General features: G+C 32.3%; 1 protein-coding gene across 2 annotated transcripts in view; it reads left to right on the top strand.

Moving 5' to 3' along the window:
• The window catches only part of LOC145260623 (uncharacterized), a 304,980-nt gene that overhangs the window by 136,300 nt on the left and 140,984 nt on the right, over positions 1-27,696 (top strand). For both annotated transcript variants that reach the window (XM_080118934.1, XM_080118935.1), the window contains exon 3: positions 12,736-12,867. The gene's annotated coding sequence lies outside the window, so the exon portion shown is untranslated. The remainder of the gene's footprint in view (positions 1-12,735; positions 12,868-27,696) is intronic.

Raw genomic sequence — 27,696 nt, forward strand, 5'->3', positions numbered from 1 at the left:
TAGGAGTAAGACGTCAGATTTTCTTTCACTTTCTTTTCCTCCTTTGCATCACGGGTTCGAGCCTTGCCCACTACCTTTTTTTTTTTTTTTGCTTAACACATACTTCCAAACACCCGGGCAACGCCGGGCACCCACGCTAGTTTACACATAAAATACATTAACCACTTGCCGACATTTTTGCGCATGCGCACACTTAAAACAGCATGATGCTAGAACGCTACATATTTTGATTATATTTTTTTGTATTGATAAAAAAAATGAAATACTACGTAAATTTCACTCGCGGTTTTGAATTTGTTAATACAAAGAAAACTCTATATATCTTATTCACTTATCGAAGACATAGCTGTATATCTTTTGTTATTATGTGACCGAGTAGATAAACAATTATTAATTACAAAGAAATATTCCGTGTTTTTACAGCGTACGATGCGTACATTGTAAAAACACCGAATGTTACATTTCAGATAGGATTTCAAAATTAAATTAAATTTTGATGGTATCTTTCTATTTTATAAAACGCCCAGTCAATGGATTAAAAATAAATAAATAATCAGACCCCCCCTCCTTATTATCACAGAAAACATACTAAAAACAAAAAGTCAATTTAGCGTTTCAACATTTGAACAACGCTCGGCTTAAACCGATGATTGCTGGTCTCACCCGATCCATGCTTGACGGAAATTCCCGAGAATCCGGGTCAAATTATGCAAGAATACTAAAAATTCTTTCGATTTCGATTGCATGCATTTTTTTTTTTCCGGACGTTACATGGTATTTACGAAACATGTCTATATTTTGGGTTTGTATTACTGTACACATAGATTCGAAAAAGTTGTCAAAAAACAAATATATAACAAATAAATGTTATCAAAGGCAAGATAAGTTACTTTTCTACTAAACTGGATATATTTTTTTGTGTTTTTATTCAATGTAACATATTTATTCAGCTCGAAAAACATACAGTGTTTACCGATGTATTGGAAAATTCAAGATGGCGTCTCACACCCTCTTTAACACCGTAAGTTTGGAAAAAGGTGTTATAAATAAAAAACTATACAAAATACTATTAATAACCCGCCGAATATATGTCAACCTATGTCACGGTAACATATATTGAGCGAGTTTTTAACAGTATTTTATCCGTTTTTTTTATTTATAACATCTTTTCCCAAACTTACCGTGTTAAAGAGAGGATCAGACGCCATCTTGAATTTTCCAATACATCGGTAAACACCGTATGTTTTTCGAGCTGAATAAACATGTTACATTGAATAAAAACACAAAAAATGTATCCAGTTTGGTAGAAAAGTAACTTATATTGCCTTTGATAACATTTATTTGTTATATATTTGTTTTTTTACAACTTTTTCGAATCTATGTGTACAGTAATACAAACCCTATATTTTATTGATTTATCGATTAGATGAACAATTATTGATACCAAACAGAAACTGCCAAATTTTTTCCGAATGCATGCGTTTTTACTAGTTTTAGTTTTTCTGAGCTTTCTTACATAGAACATTATGCCAACACAAAATACAGGTTTATTTCTATATTAAAAAAAAAAAAATAATATCTAATCAGATAAAATATTTCATATATTTTATTCGGACTATTATTCTCATCTTCCCGAAAAATTGAGTCATAGAAAAACCTTTAAAAAATATCTTAATGACCCCTGTTTTTTTTTTCTTTTTTAAATATTTAAAATAACACAAGATATTTTCCATTTATCATAAAAATACATGCACTGGGTTATCTTCGACACTTATTTTGCTTACAGTAGAATAATTAATTTCCATGAATATGAATTTACGTTCGAATCCACGACTGATGAAAATCCGCCAAAATAATGAGATCGTCGTCTGCCACTTATTTCGATCAAAACACCGTTACAAGACTATTTCAACACATGAAAAGTTGACACGAAAGCAATCATTCAAACATAAGCAGAAGTTTTCTTTCTCATTTTTTTTTTTTCAAACGAAATTAAATAAAATTTCATGTTGCTCTAAAAATGACATTCTATTTATAAAGTTTCGTTCATCCCCACCTCCGCATCGATACAAGTGCCAATCGACATTACTTTCTCTTTAAATTAATAAACCTGATTTCCTCGAGATAAGTTTCTTTTCTCCAAATTATATTCTTAATTTACATAGCTTCTTCTTTTTTCTTGAAATATTTTTTCCTTTTCCATTAAACAGTTAGGCGAAAGTGCAACATAGATAACAAGCCCCCTCTCCATGTTAAGAATGGTTTACTAAATAATAACGTTATTATTTCAGCATGGTTCGTACACTGCACAAGTACCAAAAATTCTGTCAAGACGGGCGTTTAGGTGGCAAAATAATCTCGAGCCCTCTATAAAATAAAAGGAAACAAACTCCTTAATCATCGTTATGTTACTATGCCAACAGTATATAAACAGTGACATTGGTATTTTAGACGTTGAGTTTTAAGTAAGTAGGACTTCTTAAAAGAAAAGTAATCAACGTCTTTTTTTTAAAGAAGAAACATTTTTTTTTAATTTTCAACAATATAAATCTTTTTATTTTAATTTTCAACAATATAAGTCTTTTTATTTTCAACAATATAAATATTTTTATTTTCAACAATATAAATCTTTTTATTTTAATTTTCAACAATATAAATCTTTTTATTTTAATTTTCAACAATATAAATCTTTTTATTTTAATTTTCAACAATATAAATTTTTATTTTAATTTTCAACAATATAAATCTTTTTATTTTAATTTTCAACAATATAAATCTTTTTTATTTTAATTTCCAACAATATAAATCTTTTTTTATTTTAAACAATATAAACAGAACTTTTCGTATTTTTTATTTTTAATTTTAACCAATTTAACTAGAAGTTTGGTGCTTACGTATTTTTGGCACTGCGCTATTTTAAAATAGTTTTTCATGTTAAAGTTAAGCTTATCTTTGTTTTTATTAAACTGTTAGGTGGAAGCAGAAAATACTTACAAAACACGCCCCGCTCCCCATGTTAAGAATGGTTTTCGAAACAATAACGTTATTTCTACACGGTACATAAAATACATAATTACCGAATTTTTTATAATTTTAAAGGTGAAACTTTTACTTGGTTTCCACTTTAACATTTTCCTTTAAAATGACAACTTTCACTGGTTTTCTGGTATGCTGAAAACGAATATTTTATATATAAAATATTTTAATTTTTCGCAAATAAGTAGTATTTCGAATATTACACAGTATAATTTTTATGTTAAAAGTGGTGGCCATAGTTGTGTAAGAGAATACACGTGAAAATTAAATTTCAAAACAATTGAAAGAAAATAGACGATAAAATTATTAAAAGTCTCAATAGAATACGTATTTGTATTGTTTATAATTACTCACGTGATTTAATAATAATCACATGATTCAATTTTGAATTGAAAATAAATCTTTTTACATTGTGTAAAAGGATAAAAGTTTTATTTATATTGTTTAAACTTAAACTTCAAGGTTTTCATAGTTTCAAATAATAAAATGTTCTATTTTTATATTGCGTTAAAAAAGTTTTTCATAGTTTATAACTATGAAAAATTCTATTGATATTGTTTAAATTTTTTTTATATATATTCTGACAATTTAACATTATTTATATTAATATTGTTTATTATTAAAAAAAAGTATTCATTGTTTAAAATTATTAACAAATGTTTACATTGTTTTCATGGTAACATAACTGATCAATTGTAATCTTTTGCAAGGGTTGCCTGGGTTAGAGCATTATTATCGATCCATTGATTGCGTTATTTATGAAGATCGGGCAGTAGAATTTTCTGTAGAATTTTAAATTCATTACAGCCGCCTGGAATGCCACATCATAACCTGATATTGAAGGAAGGAGTCCTAGTTATATTATTAAGAAATATTGATCCACCTAAATTGTGCAATGGCACACGGTTAGCAAAAAAATCTTTGAAAACTAATGTTCTGGAAGTCTTTGTAATAACTGGAAATCTTAAGGGTGAAACTGATAATTCCTTGGATTCCTCCTGACATGGCATTTCAGTTCAATAGATTACTAATGCCATCTTTATATATATACGTATATATCTTTATATATATATATATATATATATATATATATATATATATAAAATAAAAATATTAGCATATCTTATTTTTCTTTTCTTAATATTATTGAAAGTTTCCTCCTGACATGGCATTTCAGTTCAAGCGTTTACAATTCCCAACAAAAATTAGCTTTGCCATGCCTATAAGTAAAGCTCTAGGACGAAGCCTAAAAGTTGTTGGACTTAATCTTCAGACACCTTGCTTTTCTCATGGCCAGTTGTATGTTGGTTTGCTCATGCATTGAAAGTCCTGAAAACCTCTACATTTACACTCTCGTTAGAGGACGCACCAAAAATGTTATGTAGAGGTTCTTCAAAATTTATGCTAGAAGTTCATTTACCAGTTTTCAGATATGCGCTGGTGGAAACTGAATTTTAATTATTTCATTAACAGAATAGATTACTAATGCCATCTTTATATATATACGTATATATATATATATATATATATATATATATATATATATATATATATATATATATATATATATATAAATTTAAAGGAGATTAGAATAATAGTCTAAAGAGCTAAGTGTATTTTAATGTAATAGTGAAATTACTAGTTTAATTAAAATACAGGAAATGCTCGTTGTAATTTAGATATATAATAAGCTAGATAGTTAAATGTCCTAGAGCTAATTCAATATTAAGTAATGTGATTTATAATTTTAAAATTTTTAAAATTTAAAAATCAAAATTTAATTAAATTAAAAATCAGTTTCATAAGAATGAACAACAACAAACCTTTTACTTCAATTTTTCAGATTCATCTGCCTTACTTTTAATGCTAGGTTTATTTTTGGTGTCTTTTCAATTCAATAGAAATCCTCCTAAATTTGCTGATGAGGAGACCGTGCTTACCAAAAAAACTATGTATAATTGTTCTACGTGACTTCATGTATACCACAAATAAAAAGCACGGATTTCCGAAACGATCGTACAGATAATTGACTTTGTTGTTGTTCCTTCTTATGAAACTGATTTTTAATTTAATTAAATTTTGATTTTTAAATTTAAAAAATTTTTTAAATTTTTAAATTATAAATCACATTACTTAATATATATATATATATATATATAAAATAAAAATATTAGCATATCTTATTTTTCTTTTCTTAATATTATTGAAAGTTTTTCCCTTGTACATATTTGTGAATTATTCCATGGATTTCGACCATTGGATTATTTTGGGCCATCTTCCAATTACGGGATTTCCTTGGATTTTACTTGTGCAAATAGAAATTCAATTAACTTTCTTGAAGTTATATTTTTACCGTCATTGGATTATTTATCTCCCACCAGACTATCCATTCACGTGTAATCATCTTTTTCTTCACCATATTCCCTCTGCTTCACTTTTTTGTTATCAAGTAAGATCTTTGACTTACTTGTTGTTTCATCAAATACTTTTGTATGCAAAATCCGAGCAATGTCCTAGAGCTAATTCAATATTAAGTAATGTGATTTATAATTTTAAAATTTTTAAAATTTTTAAAATTTAAAAATCAAAATTTAATTAAATTAAAAATCAGTTTCATAAGAATGAACAACAACAAACCTTTTACTTCAATTTTTCAGATTCATCTGCCTTACTTTTAATGCTAGGTTTATTTTTGGTGTCTTTTCAATTCAATAGAAATCCTCCTAAATTTGCTGATGAGGAGACCGTGCTTACCAAAAAAACTATGTATAATTGTTCTACGTGACTTCATGTATACCACAAATAAAAAGCACGGATTTCCGAAACGATCGTACAGATAATTGACTTTGTTGTTGTTCCTTCTTATGAAACTGATTTTTAATTTAATCAAATTTTGATTTTTAAATTTAAAAAATTTTTTAAATTTTTAAATTATAAATCACATTACTTAATATATATATATATATATATATATATATATATATATATATATAAAATAAAAATATTAGCATATCTTATTTTTCTTTTCTTAATATTATTGAAAGTTTTTCCCTTGTACATATTTGTGAATTATTCCATGGATTTCGACCATTGGATTATTTTGGGCCATCTTCCAATTACGGGATTTCCTTGGATTTTACTTGTGCAAATAGAAATTCAATTAACTTTCTTGAAGTTATATTTTTACCGTCATTGGATTATTTATCTCCCACCAGACTATCCATTCACGTGTAATCATCTTTTTCTTCACCATATTCCCTCTGCTTCACTTTTTTGTTATCAAGTAAGATCTTTGACTTACTTGTTGTTTCATCAAATACTTTTGTATGCAAAATCCGATCCCGCATTTTGCTAATTCCTACCCTCTGATGAGAAGGAAAGTATTTCTTCGAAACTCCGCGGATTAAGGACTATCCACTTATCAAGTGTTTCCTTTTCAGATTAAATATGTTTTTAACTCTTTTTCAAAGAGTTTTTTTTAACACGTTTTTATTAACTGTTTGCTCCTAAATAAATAAATATATATATATATATATATATATATATATATATATATATATATATATATAGTACATTAAATAGTTAAAACAAAGATTTAACAGTTTTCAGATATGCACTAAAATATAAAATAATTTCAATTCTTACATCATATTTTGAAAGAAGGACTAAAAGATAAAAGATTAAACTATAAAAAAAACGATTAGGTCTATTGGCGAGACCTCTATAAAATAAAACGCGCTACTGCTTCCAACACAAAGTGTGTGGAAAAAGAAGTCATTATGAATCTATGTTTTGTTTAATCTATATTTATTATAATGTATGGGAACAAAATATTCAAATATATCATATACAACCTGGCAGCGCCGGGTACTTCAGCTAGTAATTAATATTTCTAATATTTCAATGTATGGTTATTCGTAGTGCGTTCGAATGCAAACGTTTTGTCTATTTTTTTTCTGGATTGTGGTAAGGCACAGGAATGTTGATTAGGTGTTTAGCTATATGTTTATTTCAATGGAATATACCTAAATGAAAGAATACTGCCTAAATATACATATATTACAATAGAAAAATGCGAGCATGAAAAGTAATATGGTTAAGTTTAAACATAGAACAGTAAACGACTAGTTGTTAAAACTGGAAAAGAAAAGGACAAGATATTCTAGTAAAAAAGATAGATTTATAACTTAAAATATTGCAGCATTAAGAATTGATTAGATAATGTTATAAATTGAATTTAAAAAAAATAATGCTGCAATATTTTAAGTTATAAATTTACTAAAATTTTTACTAGAATATCTTGTCCTTTTCTTTTCCAGTTTTAACAACTCGTACTTCACTTTTCCATGTTTAAACTTAACCATATTATATATATATATATATATATATATATATATATATATATATATATATATTACATAAAAAATATAACAAATTTATAACTTAAAATATTGCAGCATTAAGAATTGATTATGTAATGTTATGAATTGAATTTTAAAGAATTAATGCTGGAATATTTTAAATTATAAATTCATTGTATTTTTTACTAGAATATCTTGTCTTTTTTTTTCGTCTCGTTTTTTAATCCTTAACTTTTAATGTATTCTCTGATGTCTTAAAATTTTCCCCATTTTATAAAACCCTTTGCACAAAAGCGAGGCCGATAGCCATTAGCCGCGTGCTCTCGTGTAATGAATGAATGCGTGAATGTAGGAGTGACATAAAATTCTTAAAGATAAACTAAAATGACCGAAAAATGGGCTGAAATGACTTAAATAAATAAAAAGTAAATGACTTAGAATGACTTTAATGAACTTAAGGATGAATTGAATGACCTTAAGAATGACTTGAATGCTTAAAAAATAACTGGGATCCTTCAAAAACAACTTGAATGATCTGGAGAATGACTTGAATGGCTTTGAGACTGACTGGTTGTAAAGTGGGTGATTATTTTACATTAAATTAATACAGAAAAGTGATCCCCCCACTTTATGTCACAAAGTTACAAACATAAGTGCAACATGTAGTAAGAATAGATACTACACTTTGATTTTGGCCAAAAGGCCAAGAAAAGCTTAAAAAGCTAAGAACAGCATCTATTAACAACAGACCTTTAATCTTAACCAAAAAGGCCAAGCACAAAAGTGTTACGGACAGACAGACCGACCGACAAACCGAAGAACCGATGGAGTGACTTATAGAATCACTTGCACACGACTAACAAGTCTTTAAATCATTACTATATAATGTTTCAATTAATACCAATGCCAGCAAATTCATAACTTTGCCGAATCCACTGTGAAAAATTTCCCCCACTCTTTATCTGTGCCTAAATCAAAACGTGGATTCCATGAACAAAGCTTCTTTCTTAGAACTGCACGCCTGTGGAACTCTGTTCCGTCTGCCTACTTCCCACCGGACTACAACTTGGATGTCTTCAAGTCCAATGTTAACAAATTCCTAATGAACCGCCCCCTTAAGTAAACACTTCATCAAATCTCCACACTAACGTAATGTACTTGCAATAACCCTTATTCCTGAGTGGCTTCCGGGCCTTGATAAGTGGTGATCACTGTGTAAAAAAATTTTTTTAAAAATATTCATTTGCTAATATCTTTCCCCTTCGAAGAACGCATTTCTTTGAAACTCCGCGGATTAAGGAAATTTCAATATACCATTTTCGAGTATCCTGTCGAACAATAAGTTAATGTAAAAATGTTTTTACAGTCTTTGATTTGTTTCTTTATATATAAAGATTTCTGTTTACCGTTTTGTTGGCGTTAAATTGGGCGTTCGACCTTAAAAAATTCATTTCACCTGGTTAACATAGTTTTCCAAGCTAACATGCCTGAAATGCCAGTTTAGTGAACGTTTATGTCGGTCGTGTCTGCCTGCCAGGAGATTGTGTCTCATATGGAATGCATCGAGTAAACCTTTTCTTCTTTTTTTTTTTTTTTTTTTTTTTTTTTTCTTCTTTTTTTTTTTTTTTTTTTTTTTTTTTTTTTTTAAATATATGGATATACTAGCTGACTTTGCTAATTCGCTATCGCGGCGGACGTTCACTCCTTGAAATACTCGTAGTTAAAGCATTTTCTTCATAACTTTGTAAATACGAAACGATATCTCCCATTTATCTACATAGATAAACTAGCAGGCCGCCCGGCGTTGCCCGGTCGTAAAATACGCATATATTATATTTTAATTAATGCAGAATTGTTATTTATTATGAACAGAAATACCGACGGTATGAAATGTAAATGTAAATTAAAGAAAATGAAGTAAAAAAAAAAAAAAAAGAAAAGAAACTGAGACATGGGTATGCAAGTATTATAATTTCTTTTTCTTTTTTTAAACAGTTCACTTCTTGTAAAAAAAATTCTTGAGCTGAGATAGAAACCAAAACCTTAAGACAGTGAGTCAAGTATGATAACCATTATACCACCTTGACATGATTTTTAAAAAGTGTTTTCAAACCAACTCATACGTTACATAAGGGAGCTGTCATATTTCACGACCGCACATGCGCACGACGGGATATGAACTCCGAATTTCCTAACTGCATTCTCAGCAATTACTGCCATCCATAATTGTTTGTCATCTCACCACGTTTTTTTTTGGGGGGGGCAAGTAAGCCTCTGGCCGGTTTGGTTAGGATTGAAACTGCTATTTTCAGACATTTCTCACCTGAAACCATAGAGATTCAACGTCTCTATCCACTATGCCACGGGTCCCAATGGGCAATCAAGGTTGGATTTTTTGGTTCTATAAATCCATGTTAATTCATTATATGATCTTCCATGGTCGGGTCCGTACCGAATGGTGTGTGTGTGTGTGTATATATATATATATATATATATATATATATATATATAAGTACTTCATTTACTCGCATAAAATTAATATACGAAGTATAAATTTATGCGTAAACTTTAAGTATTTACTTCAAAAGTGCTCAATATGTAGGTAGAGCTAGTTAGTTAGTTATAAAATATATATGGCGATTAAGCTACACTGAATATTCTGCGCATAAGCCTGAAGAATCCTAGAGTGTATGAAACGCGGAATATTCAGTGTAGCTTAATCGCCATATATATTTTATAACTAACTATATATATATATATATATATATATAATTGGAATTCATTATTGAGATGAGTATCATTTATTAATTTATTTATTGCGGACTATTATTCTCATCTTTCTTAGCTGTTGTTTCACAATGTTTCGGCAACTATTCCTCTGGCCATCGTCAGATGGTAACCCAAACAGGATAGGAACTCCGAATATCCAAACTGCATTCTCAGCAATTACTGCTATCCATAGTTGTTGTCATCTCACCACGTTTTTTGATGAAGGCCAGAGGAATAGTTGGCCGAAACGTCATGAAACAACGATGAGGATTATAGTCAGCATATGAATAAATAATACTCATCTCAATAATGAATTCGATTAAATAATACATACGCACATACGCAGTCATGAAACAGTTGGAAACAGATAAAAATCTGATCATTCTCACGTACCAATTTTTCAATTTTTACCCTTTAACTCTTTTTTTTTTTTTGATGAAAGCCGATTACATATTTTTCCATATGTCTGAATACTCTATATATCAAATTTCAAGTCTGTAGATTGAAAATTCGTTGAGTATGTAGGTTGAGAAGTGTCTTCACATACACACACATGTTCTTGCTTTTATATATATATTAGATTATATGTAAAAGGACCATTGAGTGTCTGCATGTTCATTTGCTATGAACTCCAAAATGGATTAGCTGATTATTAAAAATTTCACACAAATATACTTTGGATTTCTGGATATATTTTAAAATGAAATGCCCCCAATAACTATTGATGAGCGAAAAAAAAACCGATTAAAAAAAAAAAGAAAAAAAAAGAACAGTTCGATTGTGACTAAAGTTAACATCTTTATACAGCCTGATATCACAAGTGCATTTGAGAAGTTTTATTAGCGCACAAGCAGTAGGTTCTTTGATATTACAGAGGCGCGTTCCAACACTTTGAATTTTTAAATTGATCTCAATTCGTTCAATATCAAGTTGGTCACTATAAAGAAATAAGCATTTGACTAGAAATGCTAAATATGTGTTAAAAAAATAAACTGTGAAACTATTATTTTTTTTTCTTTTATAAAAATAAAAAATAGTCGTAAAATTAAAAACAACAAATAATACTTAATTGATAAACTGTTCTTATCGGTACTTATGCACTTACTGAACCATGCTGAAATAATAACTTTATTTTGAAAGCCATTCTTAACATAGGGAGAGGGGGGTGTTTTTTATAAAAGAAAATAGCAACATTTCTTTAATGTGTTCAAATTTTGCAGCCCCCTATGACAATATAAATTCATTTATATGGCCCCTAAGGGACTTTGAGTTTGACATGCCTAACAAATTTAATTAAAAAAAAAAAAGATATTGTAAAATTTTTAATTTAACTTCAAAATATTTTAAAATAGCACGGTTCCATAAGTACACAATAATCAGTGAAGAAGTAAATTCCAGAAGATGAGAATTATCAGAGCTCAGCCAATCAGAATGGACACACTTTGGTGAGGGAGGCTTTATTATTTATGAATCGGAAATTAGAAAGATGTTAATAAAAAGGTTCACTAATTTTTCTAATATCGCATATACATCAGCAATATATAAAGAAGATGGTGCTTTTTAGAACTGCACAAATTAAGTAATCCAATTTTACCAAATTTACACTTCTGACGATTACTATGAGATTGTCCTTTTAACCAATGTACACTCTTTAACCCTTATCCTCGAGTGACCTCTGGGCCTTGATAAGTGGTGATTCCTTTGTAAAAAAAAAGAAAAAGTGCATAACTAAAATTGGCTGTTTTTACTTTACCGTTAGTGCAAGAAGTGGGCCGAACTTCCACATTTATACATTTAGATAAGTGTGAATGTGTGTCGCCTATGCGTAACTTTGATGAATCTATAATCTTATTCTTTTTTAAATGGGAGCTAACCACTTATCAAGATCCGAATGCCACTCGAGGATAAGGTTAAGCATTGGTGGAACACGCTCTGTCATAGTGGAACTTTGGTAAGGCTCAATTGAGGATGACATTTATTCACATTGAAGTTGAAGACGACAATACTATAGTCAGCCTGGAAGCAGACCTATGGCATTGCATTCCACAGACAGTTCTAAGGAAGAAACTCTGCTCATGAAATTTCCATTTAGTTTTAGTCATAGATTGAAGCTCAGTCGAGCAGATGCAATGAAACATAAATTTCACATATGGTTTTTACACCAACGTTTTGTCAACACAGGAAAGGGTGCTCTTTGGAGCTCCACCCCAGATGTGGTAACACTTTCATGGCCTTATTAACAAATTGTTGTTCTTTGTTTATTCCCCAGCCCCTCGCCAATGAAATGTAATTTCTGTATATATTTATGTTTCAATAAAACTTTTCAAATTTAGTTTAGCTTAAGTAGGATAAGCCCTGAGGTGCATGTGGTATTGTGGTGACTGAAATGATTCTAGTAAAGAGTTGGATAGACAATTTTAAGTATTTGTAACAAAGGATGATCAATGACACATATTATCTCTACTTTTTTAATTTTTTATTAGACTTGTGCCTAATTTGTTCAATATGTAATATTTTTATATTTTGTGTAAATAAATATTTCAAACACTTTTCTCTTTGCCTTTTCCAGGATTGATTATCATTGAATTCTATCTGAGAAACATTGGATATCACCTTTCCAACAATATCGGAATATACCTAATAACAACACCATGCACAGTTAGACTACGTGATTTAGCTTTAAATCAGTACTGTGATAAAGGTAAGTTTTGACTATTGATCAGGCATTCATAGACTTTCAGCACTCGTGCAAATTTCATGGATACTCCGAGCTAAGTCTTAATAAATGTAATATTCTTCTGCTGCTTGTAATTTAGTTTGTTATTCATTATTGAAAAATGTCTCCATTGTAAAATGATTCCGAATGTATGCAATTTTATTTGACAAAAGTTGAATAGGAATATTTTTTTTTTTTTTTGTTAAGAACATAGGCCAAGTTTGCATAAAATAAATTTGCTTAGATTTAGGAACTCCCATGTCCTGTGACGCATGAGACAGCCACAGTAGGCCATCAGTTTCAATCTAAAGCCAGATCCGGAGCGTCTTCCCAGTTTTTCCCATTGCAATCAAATCTGTCTTGATTGTCTGTTTCCAGTCCATTTTTGTTTTTCCTCTTCCTCCATCAGGGGTCCATTGAAGCATTTAGTTGGCAATTCTCTCTTTGGCTAATCTTAGGGTATGTCTAAGCTAGCTGAGACATCGTTTTCAGATTATTGACAAAACCATTTTTTTTTTTTTTACTTAGGAGACACCGCTTATCAAAGCCTGAATTTGATTATTTATGAGGACGGCTCAACAAGAACTAGCCTCCATTGGATTTGAAAGCTACTATGTTGTATTCCACCGGGAGGCAAGCCATTAGAACAGTGTTCCACAGGCGGACAGTTCTGGGATATGGAATCTGCGTTTAAATTTTGATGCAGATAGTGAGGGAAATCGTATATAGTGGTTGTAGATAGTCGAGTGTTTGTTTTTATGAAATTTTGGCAAGGGGGATCATAGATTGGAGTTCAGTCGAGCATTTGGCATAAATAATGATAGAGCAGAGACAAGCTCACAACATCTCTTTTGTGAGAAAAAAAATATATCCAGTGGTGAGGCCCCAGCTTGTGGGCTTTGGGGAGTGTGGAGCCACCCTTTAATTACCATTGCTCCCAGGTCCACTCTGACCCGGAGTGGTAGTACCTGTTAGGGTTCCAACTACGGGTTGAATAGAAACCGACTTGAAAACAACAAATATATTCTATTAAAAATTTTTTCTTCAAAATCTTTGGATTCGGCATTAAATAACCCGAAAAGGGTTGATATGCCGTAAAACAAAAACAACCAACCTTATGTCTTACGACTTAAGCCAGATCCACAGCATCCCTCTAGCTTCTTCCTTTTACAATCAAATCTCTCTGAATCGTTTGCTTCCAGCTCATTTTTGGTCTTCCCTTTCTTTTTCCATCAATGTTCTATTTAAGCACTTGTCTGGCAATTCTATCTGGGTCTAATCTTCGGGCATGTCTGAACCAGCGTAGACGTCGTTTGCAGATTATTGATAATACTACCCATTGGTTAATGCGCTCTCTGATTTAATTAGTTGATTATCCCTGATTGTATGAAACAAACATTAAAATAACATACATTATTAAAGATGATATATTTTGAAACTTATAATCGTGGCAATAATTAAAAATAAGTTGAATTCCAAAATTATAGAGGATTTTCGTGGAAGTTAATTTATTTCCTAATTTGTGCATTTGTATAATTAATATTTTACATCTGATATACAAAAAACGATTGTACATCCGATAAATATTGGGTACATATTGTTGCGAGCAAAAAATAATGTCTGCTCAAGCCTAAACGTCGTTTGTAGATTATTGATGATACCACCTTTTTGCAGTCTCCGATTTCTTGGTTGGTATTTGAATTGTTCAAGAGAATCCTTCTAAATCACTTGGAAACAAATGCATCTGATTTTTTTTTTCATAAAACAGTGTGGATAAGGACATCATTTGTCATGTACGTACCCATATCTATGGACGTCAGTTGTCATGTACGTACCCACACCTGAGGACGTCGTTTGTCATGTACGTACCCATACCTGAGGACGTCGTTTGTCATGTACGTACCCATACCCAAGGACGTCAGTTGTCATGTACGTACCCATATCTATGGACGTCAGTTGTCATGTACGTACCCACACCTGAGGACGTCGTTTGTCATGTACATACCCATACCTAAAGATGTCGTTTGTCATGTATGTACCCATACCTAAGGATGTCGTTTGTCATGTATGTACCCATACCTAAGGATGTCGTTTGTCATGTACGTACCCATACCTAAGGACGTCGTTTGTCATGTACATACCCATACCTAAGGATGTCGTTTGTGATGTACGTACCCATACCTAAGGACGTCGTTTGTCATGTATGTACCCATACCTAAGGATGTCGTTTGTCATGTACGTACCCATACCTAAAGACGTCGTTTGTCATGTACGTACCCATACCTAAAGACGTCGTTTGTCATGTACGTACCCATACCTAAAGACGTCGTTTGTCATATACGTATCCATACCTAAAGACGTCGTTTTTCATGTACGTATCCATACCTAAAGACGTTGTTTGTCATGTACGTATCCATACCTAAAGACGTTGTTTGTCATGTATGTACCCATACCTAAAGATGTAGTTTGCCATGTACGTACCCATACCTAAAGATGTCGTTTGTCATTTACGTACCCATACCTAAGGACGTCGTTTGTCATGTACGTATCCATACCTAAGGACGTCGTTTGTCATGTACGTATCCATACCTAAGGACGTTGTTTGTCATGTATGTATCCATACCTAAAGATGTTGTTTGTCATGTACGTACCCATACCTAAAGATGTAGTTTGTCATGTACGTACCCATACCTAAAGATGTCGTTTGTCATTTACGTACCCATACCTAAGGACGTCGTTTGTCATGTACGTATCCATACCTAAGGACGTCGTTTGTCATGTACGTACCCATACCTAAGGATGTCGTTTGTCATGTACGTATCCATACCTAAGGATGTCGTTTGTCATGTACGTATCCATACCTAAAGATGTCGTTTGTCATTTACGTACCCATACCTAAGGACGTCGTTTGTCATGTACGTACCCATACCTAAAGATGTCGTTTGTCATGCACGTACCCATACCTAAGAACGTCATTTGTCATGTACGTATCTATATGCAAAAATGTTATTTCTGTGCTTATTAATCCGTTAATTTTTAATATTTAGATTCCATATGGAGATATAATTTTTACATATAATTAGTACAATAGCACTTACTACTAATTAACAAAAGCAATTTTTAATATTAATTGCTGTTATTTTCCCCATAAAATAAAAACAAAGTAAAAGTAAAGAGAACCAATGATTTTTTCTTTTGTAAACTTCTAAATTACTTCCTGCCTATTAATAAACTAATTAGATTTTACTTATAAATAACTAATAAAGTGGATATTAATTTTTTTTGAAGCCATGTTATGTAGTTTAACCCACCCCATGTGTCGAAGAGCATCTAATTATTTTAGAGTTGATGCATGACAAGCACTACGAGTTTTTTGTTTTTTTTTTGATGGAGCTGGCCAGCTTCACTCTCAATTTCACAACCAGCCATATCCAGCGATAGGGCAAGGTCGACACAGCTGGAGGTCAAGTATAACTGCTGGAGCTGCTTCCGTTGTTCTGTTGACGTCTTTTTGCATACAGTTCCTGGTATTCCCGAATGGTCACCCATCTAGTAATAATCTGCTCAACGTATTAAAAATGAATAATGAAAATGACAATTAATGTATTTTGTGAACTCATTTTATGCAATCTAATCAAATGCATACAAAGGCTTTCCTTTCCAAATTGGAATATCGATTGTATTAAGTGTGGAAATTGTTAAAATCGATCCGGATGTTTTTTTATTGACATAAGTACCAAGTACGTTTGTTTCCTCGTCTGGTCTTTGTTCTGAATATGTTACAGATTAGGGAGCACATATATTTAAGCTCAGCCGAGCTCTTGTCATGAAGATAACCATAGAGTAGAGAAAGACTAGCAACATCTCTTCTGTGAGAACGTAGATTTCAAAGTCAAGAAACGGGAGAACAATGTAGATTTCCGAGGCAAGAAATGGGAGAACGATGTAGATTTCCAAGGCAAGAAACGGGAGAACGATGTAGATTTCCAAGTCAAGAAACGGGAGAACGATGTAGATTTCCGAGGCAAGAAACGGGAGGACGATGTAGATTTCCAAGGCAAGAAACGGGAGAACGATGTAGATTTCAAAGTCAAGAAACGGGAGAACGATGTAGATTTCCAAGTCAAGAAACAGGAGAACGATGTAGATTTCCAAGTCAAGAAACGGGAGAACGATGTAGATTTCCAAGTCAAGAAACGGGAGAACGATGTAGATTTCCGAGGCAAGAAACGGGAGGACGATGTAGATTTCCAAGGCAAGAAACGGGAGGACGATGTAGATTTCCAAGGCAAGAAACGGGAGAACGATGTAGATTTCCAAGTCAAGAAACAGGAGAACGATGTAGATTTCCAAGTCAAGAAACGGGAGAACGATGTAGATTTCCAAGTCAAGAAACGGGAGAACGGTGTAGATTTCCAAGTCAAGAAACGGGAGAACGGTGTAGATTTCCAAGTCAAGAAACGGGAGAACAATATAGATTTCCAAGTCAAGAAACGGGAGAACAATATAGATTTCCAAGTCAAGAAACGGGAGAACAATATAGATTTCCAAGTCAAGAAACGGGAGAACGGTGTAGATTTCCAAGTCAAGAAACGGGAGAACGATGTAGATTTCCAAGTCAAGAAACGGGAGAACGATATAGATTTCCGAGGCAAGAAACGGGAGAACGATGTAGATTTCCAAGTCAAGAAACGGGAGAACGATGTAGATTTCCGAGGCAAGAAATGGGAGAACGATGTAGATTTCCAAGGCAAGAAACGGGAGAACGATGTAGATTTCCGAGGCAAGAAACGGGAGAACGATGTAGATTTCCAAGGCAAGAAACGGGAGAACGATGTAGATTTCCAAGTCAAGAAACGGGAGAACGATGTAGATTTCCAAGTCAAGAAACGGGAGAACGATGTAGATTTCCGAGTCAAGAAACGGGAGAACGATGTAGATTTCCGAGTCAAGAAACGGGAGAACGATGTAGATTTCCGAGGCAAGAAACGGGAGAACGATGTAGATTTCCAAGTCAAGAAACGGGAGAACGATGTAGATTTCCAAGTCAAGAAACGGGAGAACGATGTAGATTTCCAAGTCAAGAAACGGGAGAACGATGTAGATTTCCAAGTCAAGAAACGGGAGAACGATGTAGATTTCCAAGTCAAGAAACGGGAGAACGATGTAGATTTCCAAGTCAAGAAACGGGAGAACGATGTAGATTTCCAAGTCAAGAAACGGGAGAACGATGTAGATTTCCAAGTCAAGAAACGGGAGAACGATGTAGATTTCCAAGTCAAGAAACGGGAGAACGATGTAGATTTCCAAGTCAAGAAACGGGAGAACGATGTAGATTTCCGAGTCAAGAAACGGGAGAACGATGTAGATTTCCGAGTCAAGAAACGGGAGAACGATGTAGATTTCCAAGTCAAGAAACGGGAGAACGATGTAGATTTCCAAGTCAAGAAACGGGAGAACGATGTAGATTTCCAAGTCAAGAAACGGGAGAACGATGTAGATTTCCGAGTCAAGAAACGGGAGAACGATGTAGATTTCCGAGGCAAGAAACGGGAGAACGATGTAGATTTCCAAGTCAAGAAACGGGAGAACGATGTAGATTTCCAAGGCAAGAAACGGGAGGACGATGTAGATTTCCGAGGCCAAAAAAACGATGCCTTCGACAGCACATTTCCAGATGTAGTAGAAGTACTGTGTTTAAGGGATTGCATCAGGGTACGATAAATTCTGGGTCGAAGGAATGGCCCAATCATTTTTCTAGTGAAATTGGCAAGGATTTTATTTCAGTTAAATCTGATCCATAGTAATTAGAAACGAACAAAATTTGTTTCTCTTGAATTAGATTTATTCTACAGGCCTTTTCCACTTCTAAATTGTATAGTTTTATAAAGCCGAAATTATGGCATGGATTTTAATCCAAATAAGGATACTAGTCATGAGGTTCGGTAGCATTTATATATTGGTTTCACTCTTCGTAGGAGCACAATAAAGTGGTGCAAAACTCCTATTCGGAGAATTCATTATAGTTTTAATATGTAAAAATGTATTCGCCCGCCAGAACGACAAAGACCATTTGATCATTCTGATGAATGACACGCGCTGGGAGATTGTTTTAAAGTAAAACTGGTTTGTGCCGAGCCAGCCTCACACGGCAGTTAGATAATGTCGATACAGCTGGTATACTGAAGTTGCCGGAAATGTTGACAGTGTCTGGTATTCACAAATGGTTACCCATTTGACACTGACCAGATTCAACGTTGCTGATCTAATATGAACCGGTGTGACAATAAAATTATATATAATATTATATAATATAATGTATATAATATATACAATGTAGTATAATGTATATATAATATAAGATATATACTGTATCAATCGCTTTATTGCAGATTAGTAAAATATCAATATTTCACTAAATATACGTCACAACAAAATGAAAATTATATCATCAAACGGCTCCTTTAAGGTTAGTTATTTCCAAAAATGTTATTTGAATTCATGCGATATTCACAAAGTTATGACATTTTATTCTTTATCGAAGAATTTCTACTGTCCATCGCTTTATTGCAGGTCTCTTAAAATGTTCTTTTAGGGGGAAAAAATACAATGTCTTATCCTGCGAACTTTACTTTTTATTAAATTTTTCTGTCGGAAAATAATAAAAAAACATTTCCTAGGCATGGGCCTCATATAAATTAAGTATTTCTCGAGATATCCACCATTTTTTTTTTAAATAACTTCAACAACAATTAAATAACTTAAAAAAAGAATTCGGGGGACAACTTTCGTCTCCCGAATTCTTTGATCTTAAAAGGAGTTATGGCTCTATCAACATCAACTATGTTTCTTCACAAGGAATCCTTTGAAGCAAATTGCTCTCCTCCCTCATAAACTCCTCTTTTTAATATTGACCAGAGATATTCAATGGGGTTAAGGTCTGGAGAACACGGTGGTCAGGTCATGAGTTTCCCCAACAATTCCATAGATTCAAGGAAGGATGTAGTTGCCTCAAGTGGAATGGGATGGTACATTATCATGTATGAAAATCATCTGAAACCAACGTGACAATGGTAGGTCATCTAGTCATGTCGACAAATGATTATTCAAAAAGGCTGTGTATGCATTGCTGGTAAGCTTTACATGCTCTGGCAATCAGCATGGCCTAACCAACTTATCCCCGATGATCTCCACCTAAAACATGATGCCTCCACCTCCTTGTTGACGATAAACTCTGTAAAGGATTATAGTTCCGTTCGAGTTTCAAACTTTGGTCCATCTATCTGTACCGTCAAGAGTAGCATGGTCCTCATCCCTAAATAGGATCTGTTGGAAATCCATTTTATGTAATTCTGTGTCCAAGCCATTCGTTTTCCCCTATGTTGTTTGCTCGATGGAGGCATTGGAAGAGGTTTGGTGTTCCTTGCAATCTCATTCAACACATTGTATCAGGCATGCCTGGATCTTGGAGCGATTCCAGCTTTTGCAAAAACGAAAGCACTGGTGCTGTTGGTGTTTCGGTTGACTTCCCTGCAAATTTTCTGAATATCGCGATATAAAAGGTTTCTCCTGATGCCGTTATTTTTCTGGATTTTGTGTTCGGGTTGTTCAAGAATGCAGCCAAGGTTTTGGGATCCCATTCCAGCCCCGTGGTTAAATTTTTGATGAACAATCCTTCTGCGAGTCCAGCAACTATCCTTTGCTTTTCGATAACTTTTATTCGCCTGATTTTTGTGCATTGTAAGAGATCTGCAATAAAACGATGGATAGAAAAATTTCTTTAATAATAAATAAAATTCCATAATTTAGTGAATATAGAATGAGTTTAAATAAAACTTTTGGAAATAACTACGCTTAAAGCAACCCTTTGTACAATTTTCATTTTTTGTGACGTATATTTAGGGAAATATTGATATTTTACTATTCTGTAATAAAGCGATTGACACAGTTTATATAATGTATATATAATATAATGTTTATATATATGGGTTATATATATATTAAAATGATATATATATATATATATATATATATATATATATATATATATATATATATGTGATATGAAATAAAAAAGGAAAAGTAGCAAGCTTAAAAGTTAATCCTTTCAATGATGCTGGTTTCAACAGTGTTGAGAGGGGGAAGATCTATAAATACCAACGTCTTATGTTCGACATGAAGTCAGGCTGGCATCTTAGTAAGGTCTCTATCATTCCAGTGATTATAGGAGCAACCGCACTCATAAAAAAAAATGAATTTAAAAAACTACCTAGCAAATATACCCGATGAATAAAGTGCAATAGATACAGATAAATGGGCTTAAAAAAGAGGGTTAGAATCGTCAAAAGATACCTCGGTTGGAATGTATGAAATAGCGGGTGAATATCTTATATCTGGTAGGATGCTCCATCTCTAGCTAGTGTTATTAAATAGGTAGAACAGAATAAATTATCTATCTATCTATCTATCTATCTATCTATCTAGAGAGGTAGACAAGAGATGGATATGGTGATGTTTTCACAAAATATGACAAAGCTAGATCATAGACAAGTTTACCGGAAGGTCTGGTCACGTGATCAGGTTAGCTGCAGATCAGAGGAGTTGGAATTGAAGCAGAGCGGTTGGGCTTAACGGTTGTCTCTTCTCCCCTCTTGTGAGGGTGTGACGTGTCTCTTAATGTAGACTGTTATTATCACAAGCAAAGAAACTCACTTTCCATTTTCATCTGTGCGACATCCTGGAAAGTGAAATAAAATCTAATATGAAAACCAATCATCGTCTTGGAGTCAATGTGTTTCGTCCAAAAGGTTCCAGCCCCCTCCAAGAACAAGATGAAGTCAGGATGAACCAGGTTCAGTGAGGAGAGAAGATAAAGGTATGTCGAAGATACACATATGACACACACTCGCACGCATATGAACATTAGACGATCAGGAAACATAAAACGGGTTCAGATTATGAAGAACCACTAATAGACATTTCGTAACACATTTAGGAGACGTCACAAACAAACACGAAACGTATACACCCGTTTACATGGGTGCTGTTCATTTTAGATAACGTAAAAGTAAAACTAAATAGGAATAAAAAAAAAAAAAAATCGTTACAGCTGTTCAATGAGTTTCGAGAAATCTCACCAGGTTTATTGTCTGGGTCATGATAATCTACCCGACCCTAGACATCTGTCATGTTTTTTCTTTCTCGTTTCGTTTTTTTTTTTTTTTTGTTTTTTTTTTGTTTTTTTTTTACGTGTTGCATTCCTCCTTGGTTAAATAATTAATTTCATCTGTAATTAATATTTCAGTAGCATTAAATACGATTGGATGGAATCTGGAAAGCTGTTCGGCACATATTTCGTTTAATTCACGCGACGCCAGGTTCAATTGAGTGCATAAACGTTTTTAATTGTAGCAAATAAACCTACGACGCACGAACGCTATGTACAAGTGCACATATTTCTACTCAAAATATTTTCTTTATATAGTCCAATCTACTCAGGGTAAAAACTCGATAATTAACATTAGCACGTAAATAAATGAAGAATGTTACGCAAAATTCTGTTGGCCTATTTTGTTTTTATTCATTCCTTTTTCTAAATCCAAACATCGGTGCTATTTGATGAACAATTTCGCATATAGATGAACAACCATATAATATATATATATATATATATATATATATATATATATATATATATATATATATGCCTAAAGATACTAGTATTTCATCCTTTCGGGAATCATCAATGCAGGGTGAAACGAATACTTTTGGTCGGGAGATTCGAACCAGGCCACAAAGCCATCTCTGACTCCATTAGCAAGGAAAAAACCTATCCATTAAGTAGATTGTAGTTTGCTTGAAGCATTGTTGAAGAAAATTATAAGGTAAAATTAAAAGCCAAGAACAATGCGAGATTTTTTTTTATATAGAGTAAAATTAAATGAAAACAAAAGAAATAATTTTCTTTTTTGTTGTTGTTTGTTTTTTCTTTTTCACACAAATTTTAAGTCTAAACAACAGTAAATTTTTTTTCTGTTGTATTCAATGGTGTTATAAATCTCAATATATTTCAGACCTATTAGTCCTTTTTCAAGAGAAGACAGCGGAAGAGTGTTCAAAATTGGAAAAGCAGCTATAGAGTTTGCCACGTGATACCGTGAAATATAGAACAAAAAATGACGTTAGGAGAACGTTAAAATAAATCAATTGGTGTTTAAAATACTTGTTACGCAACAACAAAAGATCTAGCTAATTTACATATTCTTTTAAACATTCATTTCAATTAATTCCCTATTAGTTTTTTCGGTTTTCTTATGGGATGATCATCTTTAGTTAACTAGTAAAATTTTGGATGTACGTTCCTTGGATATGGATCTAACTTTATGATTTAATTTGAGCCCAGGTCAATAAATGTTACGGGGTCATAATTGGGGTTAAAGTTTAAAAAAAAAAATTGATCTCTGCGGTCTCTACCAAATTACTGAGACAATTTTTGGTCTAAACATTTGAAATTTTACATAAAGTCTATTTAGACATAGGGCAAGCTTTTTAATCGTTTTTTTTCCCCTGAAAATTTGGTTTCCAAGGGGTCCAAAGTCCAAAAGATGCACATAAAGTTATGAACAGTACATAGGGCCCGAGCAAAGCCGGGCGGAATTTCTAGTGTGTGTGTGTATAATATATATATATATATATATATATATTTAAATAAGGGGGTAGTCACCAACAATGTGTATTTTTTAACATTATTTTATTATTTCGTGTCTTGGTTTTTCATTGAGAATTCTGTTTGGATCATTGAAATAATGTTTTTAAATCATTGAAATCGTTTTTACGCGTTTCAGACGTTCTGTGAAGCGTCCTCGTCATATATATATATATATATATATATATATATATATATATATATATATATAATGTGTGTGTTAACACATGCATACAATATCTTATATATATTATTTTAACTTTACTAGAAACACAGATTTATAAATTTCATCTTACCAACGCATAAGTACAATACCACACGAAAATTTATAAAAACCGTTTCGTCGACTATTTCAATAAACACACGTGGTGAAATGCACAAGAATGTGCTTGTTCATTGCTAAGAAAACATATTCAAATGGTTTATTTTTTTTTAATAACAAACCGGCTCGACGAGTTGTTCGTTCTGCATCTTTTGAGTTGAGAAAATCATGGATTGAAACGTCGATGCGGATCACTGATTATTATTGAAGTTGAGCGTGTTGTTTTCCCGAGTGTGACGTGCCGAAATTCTTTTTTCGCCCACCTTGAGGGATCAGCCCAGTCATAAGGCTGGCTTCAAGAAGCTGTCTTTTTTTTTTAAATTTTTTTTTTGTTATATGAATAGAAACCAGCTTTGTATTTTTTTAATGCCGAATATTCTATAGAAAAAGGGAAGTACTGGCCCGTAAATTTATTACTGTGGAGAGGTAATTAAAAAAAAAAAAAAACATTTTCAAAGCATTTAATACGTTTAAATGTTCACGAAAGTTTCCGCTACTAAATCGATATATCCTTCTATCTATCTCCCTATATATATATATATATATATATATATATATATATATATATATATATATATATAAACTACTTAATTTACTTGCATAAAATTAATATAAGAAAGTATAGATTTATGCGTAAACTTGAAGTATTTACTTCAAAAGTGCTCAATACGTAGGTAGAGCTAGTTAGTAATTTATAAAATATATATGGCGATTAAGCTACACTGAATATTCGGCGTTTCATCCACTCTAAGACTCTTCACGCTTATGCCCATAAGCCTGAAGAGTCCTAGAGTGGATGAAACGCGGAATATTCAGTGTAGCTTAATCGCCATATATATTTTATAACTTACTATATATATATATATATATATATATATATATATATATATATATATATATATATATATAATCTCCTATAAATTTGTTTTTCTTTTACGTGTATTGACATTCATATTAAAGACCCTCTTTTCTGTTAGTATTTATTTGTTTTCCCACCAAAGCAAAATGTGACACAAGGTCGTTTTTAAAGTGGGATTAAACCAGCTCCCCGAATAAAACGCAAAAGGGTCACTCTGGTTGGGACGAAAAATAATAATTGTCCCAGTATAGAGGGTTTCCCCTCCATTGACCAAGGGCACATTAGTGCAGCATCTGCAGAACAGATACTACACTTTGAGATATTAAATTTTTTAAAGATTTCTCTCTCGGCCAGCATCTTTTATCATGGTTACCCTTTTCAATTTGTATTTATGTGTGTTGTGGTGGTGGTGGGAGGGAGGAGGTGTTGTTCCTACTTAAAACCAATTTTCAAACATTTTTTATTTATATCAAAAAATACAAAAAAAAATAACAATATTAATAAAATTCCATTTGTGTCGAGGGTCATGGAAAAAAAAAACTCGGTTAGTAAGGCCCTCGAAACCCTGTCTGAAATGCTACACCACCCGTTTCACTCTGGTTTGTAAAGGAACAAGGGTTTCGCCGGCAACCTCTAAATGGAGGGCGGAGGAATTGTGCCCTAAATAGGGGAGAAAAGAAAAAAAAATTGTTGTTTTTGGAGGTTTGGGGGTCTTGGAGGCTTTCTGATAAGGGAACCGGCTCGAAGGCCAAGAACAACAGAAAAAAGGCAACCCTCTTTTCTATTTATGTATTTAATTGCTTCCACAAAAGTAAATTAGACACAAGGTCGTTTTTAATGTGGGGGTTAAACCAACTCCCCTAAAATAAGGGTAACTGGCAGTATCCAAAAAATAGTAATAAATAGTATGAAGGGTTTCCCCTACATTGACCGAGAACCAATTAACTTATGTACAGCATCTTCAGAACAGATACTACACTTTGATCCCGGCCCGAAAGCCAAGAACAACAGAGCATTTAATTGCTCCTCCCACCGAGCAAATTAGGCACAAGGCCGATTTTTAAAGTGAGGAGTGAAGGGGAAATGGGGACCAACTCTCCGGGGAGTAGGGGGAGCTGGATAGTGACAATTGGTATGAATGGTTTCCCCTACATTGACCAAGGTCTTATCTGTGGGGTCGCCCTCAGATAGGGTCTTTGCTTGCAGTATCTGCCGGAACAGATACTACACTTTGATCTCACTAGCAAAAGATCTAACTAATTTGCATATTCTTTTAAACATTCGTTTTAATTAATTCCCTATTAGTTGCTTCGGTTTTCTAATGGGATAATCATCTTTAGTAAAGTATTATGCGTAATTATAGTCATGCAAGTATTCTACATGATTTATACTTGCATAATATTTGCGTAAAAACTTTATAGTAAACACAAAATTGTTTCCATATATATTTATGTATACGTATATATTTTTGTTTAGTAAATTTTGCCTACCAAACTCTTCCTAGAGATTTTGGTCTACAGACATGAAACTTTATATATAAGGTATTTGAATCCATGGAAAACTTTATATTTGGGGTTTAGCCCGGAAACATCGGTGTAATAATTAAAAAAAAAAAATGAAGGTCGAACGCCGGCATTACGAACGCATAACGTAATAACTATTGGTTCATGTTTTAATTTTTAGCCTTGCAGTAAACAGGTTTTCATAGCCGAGTCATTGACGGCAGAGGCAAAATAAATCGTGAGCTGAACGTTTTGGTTTCGATTCTCGGTGGTGGCGCATAAGTCTTTTTTTTTTTAATACTTTTAAAATCATTACTATATATTGCATCCAATCTATCTATCTATCTATTTATCTATCTCTATAAAAGTGAAAATGTCTGTCTGAAGGAAGTCTATTATACAGAAATAAATTACTTTACATATTCATATTTTATGTACATAACCTTATGAACAGTACATAGGACCCGAGTAAAGCCGGGCGGTACTGCTAGTATATATATATATATATATATATATATATATATATATATATATATATATATATATATAAACAAACCTATCATGTGTGTGTGTATATATATATATATATATAAACCTATCATATGTGTATGTGTGTGTATATATATAAACCTATCATATGTGTGTGTATATATATAAACCTATCATATGTGTGTGTATATATATAAACCTATCATGTGTATATATATATGTATATATATATAAACCTATCATATGCGTGTGTATATATACATGTATATATATAAACCTATCATGTGTGTGTATATATATGTATATATATGAACCTATCATGTGTGTGTGTATATATATGTATATATATGTACCTATCATGTGTGTGTGTATATATATGTATATATATGTACCTATCATGTGTGTGTGTGTGTGTATATATATGTATATATATGAACCTATCATGTGTGTGTGTGTATATATATGTATATATGTGAACCTATCATTTGTGTGTGTGTATATATATGTATATATGTGAACCTATCATGTGTGTGAGTATATATATGTATATATGTGAACCTATCATGTGTGTGTGTATATATATGTATATATATGAACCTATCATGTGTGTGTATATGTATGTATATATATATGAACCTATCATGTGTGTGTATATGTATGTATATATATATGAACCTATCATGTGTGTGTATATGTATGTATATATATATGAACCTATCATGTGTGTGTATATGTATGTATATATATATGAACCTATCATGTGTGTGTATATGTATGTATATATATATGAACCTATCATGTGTGTGTATATATATGTATATATATATATGAACCTATCATGTGTGTGTATATATATGTATATATATATATGAACCTATCATGTGTGTGTATATATATGTATATATATATATATGAACCTATCATGTGTGTGTATATA

This window comes from Euprymna scolopes, chromosome 36 (genome assembly GCF_053919585.1).
Source record: "Euprymna scolopes isolate OS-2025 chromosome 36, ASM5391958v1, whole genome shotgun sequence".
Classification (NCBI taxonomy): Eukaryota; Metazoa; Mollusca; class Cephalopoda; order Sepiida; family Sepiolidae; genus Euprymna; species Euprymna scolopes.